General features: G+C 41.8%; 1 long non-coding RNA gene across 1 annotated transcript; it reads left to right on the top strand.

Moving 5' to 3' along the window:
• Positions 1-4,765: 4,765 nt before the first annotated feature.
• LOC133247846 (uncharacterized) lies at positions 4,766-7,968 on the top strand. Its single transcript, XR_009736525.1, has 3 exons — positions 4,766-5,282; positions 7,025-7,125; positions 7,683-7,968. It is a non-coding gene; the product is annotated as an uncharacterized LOC133247846 (long non-coding RNA).
• Positions 7,969-9,759: the final 1,791 nt, after the last annotated feature.

Raw genomic sequence — 9,759 nt, 5'->3', positions numbered from 1 at the left:
CAATTTTAATTACATTTCATGTATAATTTAGTGGTGATTTTTCACTTGATATTAAATGTAAGTATTTTCACTAAGTTATTAAAATGCCTCATGCTCCCTATTTTAGTAGCTGCTTACAATTCTATCATTGTGGGTATCACAATTTTCTTAAAGATTGCCTTATTGTTGGCCAATTATGCAAGAAGTTTTGACTGCATTTAATATTATGTCTTTAGGATAGATTCCTGTAAGTGAAATTACTGGGTCAAAAGGATGCATATTTTAAGGCTTATAAGACATATTTACTTCCCTGAGGATTGCATATATTTACCACTTCACCAATAATATGTGTATTTATTATACCTTACTACTGGCTTCCCTGGTGGCTCAGTGGTAAAGAATCTGCCTGCCAGTGCAGGAGACACAGGTTAGATCCTGGATTGTGAAGATCCCCTGGAGAAGGAGATGACAACCACTTCAGTATTCTTGCCTGGAGAATCCCATGGGCAGAGGAGACTGGCAGGCTATAGTCCATGGGGTCGCAGAGGGTCAAACACAACTTAGAGGCTAAAAAACAACAGCTACTACTTCTCATCATAAGTATAATTTAAATTTTGTTTTCTAATATCATAGGAAAGTAACATTTTTGTGTCAGTTAAATTCCTATTTCATTGTTTGTATATAAGATTGGATAATTTCCCACATTATGCTTACTTGTATGTGTCTTTCTGTCAGTGTTTTAGTCGGGCCCTTTGGCTCTCTAGCTTTTAGGATCACACATTCTTCTTTTCAGTGTAGATGAATTCTTCATGTTCCAAAGATATAACTTCTTTTGTCATATGTCTTACAAATATTTTCTCCCACTTCTCTTGTTCTTCATTTTCTAGTATTCCCTTTAAATATGCAGACATATTATATTTTTATTCACTCAGATTTACTGATATTTTCCTTTATGATTTATTGCTATTGTTTTTAAGCTTAGTAACAAAACCATTTGGGGTTTTAAAAGAAAAGATGATAAACACCAAAATGTCAACAGCTGTTGATCTTCTCAGGATTAAAGAATAGTTTGTTTTTTTCTCTCTCTTTTTCTTTTATTTTCTAAGTATTCTGTAATGAATTGATTCTTCAGTAATAAGGGAAACTTTATGTATTTCTTAACATTTCTGTTTTTAACATTGTTTATTTTAGGAAAAGCTGAATTTTTTTAATTCTCTGAAGATTTGTCATTGGTGATACTGAAATTAGCAATTGCTAATGGACAGAGGAGCCTGGCGAGCTACTGACCATAGGGCCACAAAGAGTCAGACACTACTGAAGCAACTTAGCACACACACACATGTGACAAATCAGGCTTTCCAGGAGGCACTAGTGGTAAAGAACCTGCCTGCCAATGCAGGAGACATTAGAGATGCTGATTCAATCCCTGGATGGAGAAGATACCCAGAAGGAGGGCATGGCAACCCACTCCAGTATTCTTGCCTGGAGAGTCCCCATGGACAGAGGAGCCTGGCGGGCTATAGCCCATAGGGTTCCAAAGAGTCAGAGAAGACCAAACGACTAAGCATGCGTGCATGCATGACAAACCAGCCTAAAACCCAATGTTACAGTCACGTATTATTATGTCTTGTGTATCTGTGAGTCATTGGGGGGTTGGGTACCCTTGGCTGGGCTCTCTCACATGTTTGTAGGTGGACTCGGCTCTGTGGAGCAGAGTTTCATGCTAAGCTTGGGCAGCTGTGCTCCACATGCTTCTCAAACCCATCCTGGACCCAGCCAGCTCAGACACGTTCTTCACCTGCCAGGGGTGGAAGCTCAAGGCCAAATTTAAACACACAAGGCCCCTGAAGATGTAGGTCCATCTTCACTTCTCTAACATTCTTTTAACTGGGTTTCCTGGGATACAGAAATATACCCTGCCTTTGTTGCAAGGGCCCCAAGGTCACATGAAGGAAGAATAAAGAACTGGATTCAACAGGCTACATCATGGATGAAACTTAAGACATCGTACTAAGTGAAATAAGCCCATCACAAAAAGACAAATACTATGATTTCACTTATACACAGAAAAGATTTTAATGCTGGCAAAGATTGAAGGAAAAAGGAGAGGGGGACAGCAGAGGATGAGAAGGTTAGATAGCATCACCAACTCAATGAATTTGAGCAAACTCCAGGGGATAATGGAGGAGAGAGGAGCCTGGCATGCTATAGTCTGTGGGGTCACAAATAGTCAGACATGACTTAGCAACTGAGTAACAACAACAAAATTATACAACTGTAAATAATTATACAATTATTTACAGTTGTCAAAATCACTGAGACAGAAAGTAGAATGGTGGTACCCATGGAGAAGGAGAAGAGGGAAATGGGGAGTCATGGTTTAATGAGTATAGAGTCCAGTTTTACAAGATGAAAAGAGTCCTGGTGATAAATGATTGTGAGAGTAACATGTTACTAGTGTTTTTAATGCCACTGAACTGTCTACTTTAAAATGGTTACGATGGTAAATTTTTTATGTATTTGTATTTTACCATATTAGAAAACAAGAATTTGAAAATTAAAAAAAAAAGAATTTGGTTCAATAATGCAATCAGTCTACCATAGGTAACAATAGATTTTCTCTCTTATGAGAGGTCTATTTACATCTCCTTTGGTTTATCAATAAAAAATTATCTTTTTATTTCAGATGGTATATTACAAATTGATAGAGGGTCCTCCCTAAATGTCACACCAAGGGGAGGGTGCAGTTCCAGACCAAGAAATTAGAGGAAAAAAGGCAGCTTCTTGTTCAGATGCCAGACTGCAGGGACCTTGTGAGATGACAAATCAAGCTGGGGGTCTCCAAATGCTCCATGTGTGGACTAGCAGCCACTGGGGCATCTCAGCAGGAAACAAATGGGCTCCAGGGAGAGGTTTTCTTTTGTGCCTTCAGAATCTGAAAAGCCGTCAAGAGCCATGGGCTCTGATCACAGCAAGTAAATTGGAAACGGCAGGTGCAGTGACAAAGGCAATTCCTATGAGGGGCCTATTTACACCGACGTCAGATGTCTGAGATGGCAGGTGTGCACGAACAAAAACAAGACATGCAAGAAGCTCAGCCACACCACCTGCCCCTGTCACCAGCATCCTCATTTGGGCCAGGTTTAACGGAGACGTTGTCTTTCTCACCCTCATGGGGACCTGCAGGCTAGGGGATCATCTTAAGGGTGGCTAAGATGGTAGTGCTAATACTTCTGGGCATGCACAAAGCACCTCACAGCTTCTGAAGGCCTTTCATAAGCTTCACTTCATGTATGTCTCACGACAACCATTTAAAAACATATAGTAATCTTATTCTCTATTGTGTTGAAGGAAATATAGTTTAACTACCAGAAGCCAGATGAAAAAAAAACAGTTTGAGTCACAATAGTTTAAACACTTCATAAGTCCCTTCTGTGGAAAAACAAGACAGAAGGAACGTGTTTGTGGTCCAAGAATTATCATCAAGCAAATGTAATTTCCTTGAGATATGGCCAGCAATGGACTTCAGGATGTGAAGTCAGATGAGGCCAGAGGCAGGAACTGGATCCCAAGAAAGCCCAGGGGTCCCTACACTTACTGAGGGAGTAGCTGGGGCCAAGGAGGGAGAGAAATAGCCTGCCTTGACTTCACGGCCTGGCCATTCTCTTCAAAGTGCTCCCTCAGACCTGAGGTCAAAGGTCTAATTGCATTTCTTGCTGATCCTTTCAGAATACTAATGGGCTACTTGAAGAGCTTGCTGGCTAAAAGCCTTACTGCTTTTAGAAAGGGGGGGCTTTCAAAGAAGAGGGTTTTGTTAAGTGGGCACTCCGGAATTCTCCATTTATGCGAAAAGGGTGTTTGATACTCAAGAGGGTGTTTGTCATTTGGGGGAAAGGTTAAGTCAATTATTTTGTCTGGAGATGAAAAAGATGGAGCGTCAGCTTAATAACAGGCTTCGGGTCCATGTGGAGCTGTTCTAGGGAAGATGGCGGCCATCTGTCTATCCTCTCCAAAGCAGAAGAAGAATCAGGCTTTTGTCGGGGAAAGGAGATCTAAGGGAGGCCGATGGGAAAGCTGTTGGGCTGTAGCGCCGAGTGCCCTGGCCTCTGAAGCTTATCAATGGCATCTCTCCCATGGAAGCTCCTGGGGAAGGGAGTCTGGCTGCTGAGCCTAAGAGGATTTTTTTCAGTTTTCTGACTCTGAGCTTTGCTGCCATGAGATAAAATTGGTAAAGAGTAAAAGGCAAAGAGTGCTGAGACCTAGAGATAAGTCCTGATTCCTGTTTGCTTCATTTTCCTGGACCTTCATTTCCATCTGTATAATTGGATTACTCTTACCCATGTGGATCTCCTCTGGTAACCTTAGGAAGATAGAGCTGGATCCCTGGTAGCTCAGACGGTAAAGAATCCACCTGCAATGCAGGAGACCTGGGTTTGGGCCCTGGTTCAGGGACATCCCCTGGAGGAGGGCATGGCAACCCACTCCAGTACTCTTGCCTGGAGAAGTCCATGGACAAAGGAGCCTTGTGGGCTATTGTCCATGGGGTTGCAAAGAGTCAGGCATGACTGAGCGACTCACACACACACACACACACACACACACACACTCACACAATGTATGTCAGAGTCCTCTTCCAACCGCACGGCACCAAGCAAATGAAAAATATTATTTTTCCTGGAATAAATGCTGATTATTTTTCAAGTCTGGTGAGCACGAAAATTTTTCTTCCTGCCTTGGAGAAAGTTGCCAGACGGTTTTGGACCTAATCTTGAAGTAATGCGCCAATTATTTTCTTTTAGCTCTCAGGCGTCTTCCTGCATGCTCAGCCTTGAACAAGTCCTGCTGGCCACCAGCTGCTCACAGAGCTGTGCCTTTTAAGGGTGAGAAGGCCTCAAAGGGTATCTTCTAAACCATCTTCCAACCATGTCAGTTTCCCTTTTGTGGGTGGTCCTTGAATACCTCTGGGGATGGGGAAACTCACTCTCTCATTCTTAAAGCCTATTACACTTGAAATATTTTTAGATAGTTAACAATCCTTACATGAAACCCAAATCCATTTTCCTGTGGTGGTGGTGTTGTTTAATCACTAAGCTGTGTCTAACTCCTTTGTGACCACATGGACTGTAGTCTACCAGGCTCCTCTGTCCATGGGATTTCCCAAGCAAGAATGCTGGAGTGGGTTGCCATTTCCTTCTCCTGGGTGGATCTTCCTGACCAAGGGATTGAACCCACATCTCCTGCATTGGCAGGCAGATTCTTTACCACTGAGCCACCAGGAAAGCCTGAGACACTTACAGAGAGAGGTAAGATAAATGAATGACATGGGATTGGTAAAGACAAAGAGTCATGGAGAAAGATGATTAACTGGAAAAAAGACACCTTTTGAAAGCAGACGGCTGCTTCTCCACATCAGTAGAGGATTTCCTTGCAGGAATGTAGGTTCAGACTTCCCAGGCTTTGTTTGGGGCCAGGTTAACCTAACTCATGTGGAGTGTCCCACTGGAATGGAGGCTGTACTTAAGGATATTGTTAAATATCAAAACTAAAATTTGAATTTTAATTTTATAACTTTAATAAAGTCTCACTTGTCAGAAGGGGAAAGTAAGGTGGAGCCACCTGCACCCCATGGGGTGCCCCTCCTTTACCCCAAGTGCAAACCCTCAGGCAGCAGTCTCAGGTACTCACTCAAAGGATGGGATTTCCAATTCCCCTGAATTTTTAAAAAATTTCCCCCACTGATTTTATTTTTTATTTGGGTATAGTTGGTTTACAATATTGGGTTAGCTTCTGCTGTTCAATGAAGTGAATCAGTTTTCTATATACATATGCCTCCTCCCTCTAGGAACTCCCTCCCCGTCTCCATCCCACCTCTCTAGGTCATCACAGAGCACTGAGATGGGCTTCCTGTATTATATGGCAGCTTCCCATTAACTATCTATTTTACACATGATTGTGTATATATGTCAGTCAGATCCCCTGAATTTTTAAGAGGCCATAGAAATCATATTTTTATGTAAGTAATCAAGATTTGAAGTTAGCTTTATGTTAAACATTTCCTAAAGGCTGTATGAGCCAGACAGGATATTCTCTGGGAGGTGAATAGTCATCTACTGTAAGTTGATAGGAAAGTAAGTGATATAATTAGTTGCATTGAGGAAGCACAGAAGGAGGAGTTGTAACTTTGCTGCTGGGAGTCAAGGAATGCTGCGTGGAGGAGGCAGCCTTTGAACTTGGCCTTGAAGGATGAGTATCTTTCCAAGGAATCTAAGGACCACAGGCTTAAGATGAAAGAAACCTTAGAGATCTCGACAACCCAACCTCTTATTTTATAGAGGAGCCCACTGATGCACATGGCCACCAGCCTGCAATCTCTGCTGTCAACAAGCCGCCATGCTCAATCCTAGTTCTATTCTTAGAGACCAAATCTGTTAGAAGGGCCTTCAGAGATTCAATATCCTCTATATCCTCTGTGGGTATTTTCATCACCAGAGTAAAAAGCGTTAGCAAATTTTTATCTCCCTCTGTCAAAATTTCCATTCACATTATCATCTCACTGGGCCCCGGACTCTTCAGCCTAGGCTATTAGAAGAAATTAGTAAATGTCATCCACTTATGTTCATATTTGTAAGTTACAGCTCTCACATTTATCTTGCTCAAGATCAGATTCATATTGCATGATTCAGTTGTTCTGTTAGCCTTAAATTACCCATTCTGAATATACTGATTTTGCTGAACGAAATCTCTAGACACGTACTTGGAGGGCTTAATTTGCTTAACAATGTCATTGATGATGGAGCAGCAGCATCAGCAGAGCCACTGAACTTTTAAAAAATGAGAATTAGGAGATGTTAGACCTGAAAGAGAATTTAAGCATCATAGAGTTAGCCCAAAGGTGATATGAAGCCAACTTAAATGGCTAGCTAAGGAAACTCCCGGGAGTGATGCACTGAGAAAGCTTCTGAAGAATTCTAAAGAAGCCCAGGAAAAGGTAAGAGAGAAATGATCACACAGGAGTCACTTATTTGCCATTCCTGTTGTTTTGTAGGTCAGAAGACCGAGGCCAAGAGCAATAATTTGATGATAAAATTGAAGCCAAATTCCAGCTGGGACACATACTCCCTGACTCCTTGGGTTCTCTACAGACAGGTGCCTATGGATGGAGGATGGTTCAGTCAGGTTCTTAGATTCTCAGGCCCACTTGAACCAGCAAATAGCTCTTCTTCCTCTTCTTTTAAGCTTTTGCTTACAAATTTGTTTTGAAAAAAAGTTCATTGGTTAAAGAAACATTGGAGAATCAGTTCATTTCATTATTCAATTCCCCATATTTTGTAATCGATTAATTAATCAATTCAATTGTCTTTTATTCTGCAACTGGTATTTGGAAATCACTCTGCTAGGCAGTAGTGGGAATTAAAGAGAGGAGTCTTCTCTCAAAGAGTTCACAGTTCAGTTGGAAACCAGACATATGAATAACCACCTATCTTAAAATGATGGGAGAGTAAATTATATAATTAGCTTCACTGAGGGAGCCTAGAAGGAGGAATTACAGCTTGGCTGCTGGGAGTCAAGGAATGCTTCGTGGAAGAGGCAGCCTTTCAACTTGGCTTTGAAGGATGAGTATCTTTCCAAGGAATCTAAGGGCCAAAGGATTGAGATCAAAGAAGTCTTAAGAGATCTTGACAACCCAACCTTTTATTTTATAGAGGAGCCCACTAATGCCCAGAGAGGAGAAATGACTTGTCTATACTGACTGCGGGTCTCCTGGTTGAGAGCCCAGTAGAATGGTGCTGCAGGATGGGGGAACTACATGGAAAAAGAGGTACAGTGGGAGCAGGGTACACCGTGAGTGTGAGTAACAGCATCACTGCACTGGAGCTGATGGCACCCGAGGACGGCCCTGAGCTCACCCTTGCTTCACAAGGTTGTATTTTCTGATGCCTGTCACACACTCTGGATGAATATGCCCTTATGAAACATTAATGCAATGGACCCATCTGTGTTCTGACTTTACTTAGTAACTTAAAACCACCAACACTGACAGGTTGACCAGTAAATCTTATCTTGTTAACGGGAAGATACAGCCGAGTTTTATAAATAAAATGGTTGGAAATTGGAATAAAAGCTGTGGCAGATGGTGTCAGTTGGCCCAAAGATCCCTTCCCTACCATAGTCTTTCCTGTTGTCTTCATCTAGAGAAACAGGAAAAGGTACATAGTCCTTTGACTAGCCTCTATGACAGTTAGGGTTGACAATGTGACCTAATTCTGGCAAATAACACAGAAAGAGAACCTGGCTAGAAGTTTCCACTTGAATTAAAATCATAAAGTCTACTCCTTTGACTCTTTTTCTGCTGGTACAATGATGTGAAACCTGGAGCAGCAGTTACCATCTTGTGGCCATGAGGCAAGAGCCACAAGAAGAAAGGCAAAGAATTAAGGATGGCAGAGTAAAAATATAAGAAGTGTTTGAAACTTTAAAATCTTCTTTAAATAGCAATACCAGTAACTGTCTGTCTTTGTATGTGTTCACTCAGTTGTATCTGACTCTTTGTGATCCCATGGACTGTAGCCCACCAGTCACATCTGTCCATGACATTTTCTAGCAAGAATACTGGAGTGAGTTGCCATTTCCTGCTTCAGGGGATCTTCCCAACCCAGGGATCAAACCATTGTCTCTTGTGTCTCCTGCATTGGCAGGCAGATTCTTTACCACTAGTGCTACCTGGGAAGCCTTTAGATATTCTATTATTGAGAAATGATATATTATTTGTTTAGGTCACTGTATGTATCAGGATAGTGTAAGCTATAAATATAAATAAATATAAATGCTGTAAAAATAATTTTGTAAATCTCCGTATCTTAATACAATCATTGTTGATATCTTGCTCAAACAAAATCCAAAAAGGCTTTTTCTAATTGGATTGTTCTTCAACTGGTAACTTAGGGATTCAGGCTCCTTCCAGCTTGGGATCCTGTCATCTTCAGCTTCTGGCCTCCAAAGTCATTGTTAAAGGAGATGAAAATATGGGTATAAACCCTCCCTAACCTCTTCGCTGGAAAATGACATTCATCCTTTCAGTTCATATTCCAATGGCTTGTAAGTAGAAATATGGCTCCACCTCAATGCAAGGCAACTTAGAAATGAAGCCTAGAAAGCTGCTTAACAACCCTGTACTATGTAGATAGATAGATAGATAGTGAAGTTGCTCAGTCGTGTCCAACTCTTTTCGACCCCATGGACAGTAGCCAACCAGGCTCCTCCGTCCATGGGATTTTCCAGGCAAGAATACTGGAGTGGGTTGCCATTTCCTTCTCCAGGGGATCTTCCCAACCCAGGGATTGAACCTGGGTGTCCCACATTGTAGGCAGACACTTTACCATCTGAGCCACCAGGGAAGTCCACTATGTAAGGGAAATCTAAACCTTTAATAGTGGGCTAGCTCTTCCCTGCCACAATAACTCTTAGTAGATTTTTCTATTACTTGCAGCCAAGTGCTTTCCTGATGTAACAGCAGAATACAGCATTTATTGCATTTACTCACCAACATTTATAGTGTCCAAACTTCATCATTTAGAGCACTAGGCTCAGAATTAGGTGGCCTTCATAGTAGATGACGGAGAAGGCAATGGCACCCCACTCCAGTACTCTTACCTGGAAAATCTCATGGACGGAGGAGCCTGGTGGGCTGCAGTCCATGGGGTCGCTAAGAGTCAGACACGACTCAGCGACTTCACTTTCACTTTTCACTTTCATGCATTGGAGAAGGAAACGGCAACCCAC

This window comes from Bos javanicus, chromosome 5 (assembly GCF_032452875.1).
Source record: "Bos javanicus breed banteng chromosome 5, ARS-OSU_banteng_1.0, whole genome shotgun sequence".
Taxonomy (NCBI): Eukaryota; Metazoa; Chordata; class Mammalia; order Artiodactyla; family Bovidae; genus Bos; species Bos javanicus.
The sequence above is the reverse complement of the archived record's forward strand: the minus strand, read 5'-3'. Positions and strand labels throughout refer to the sequence as shown.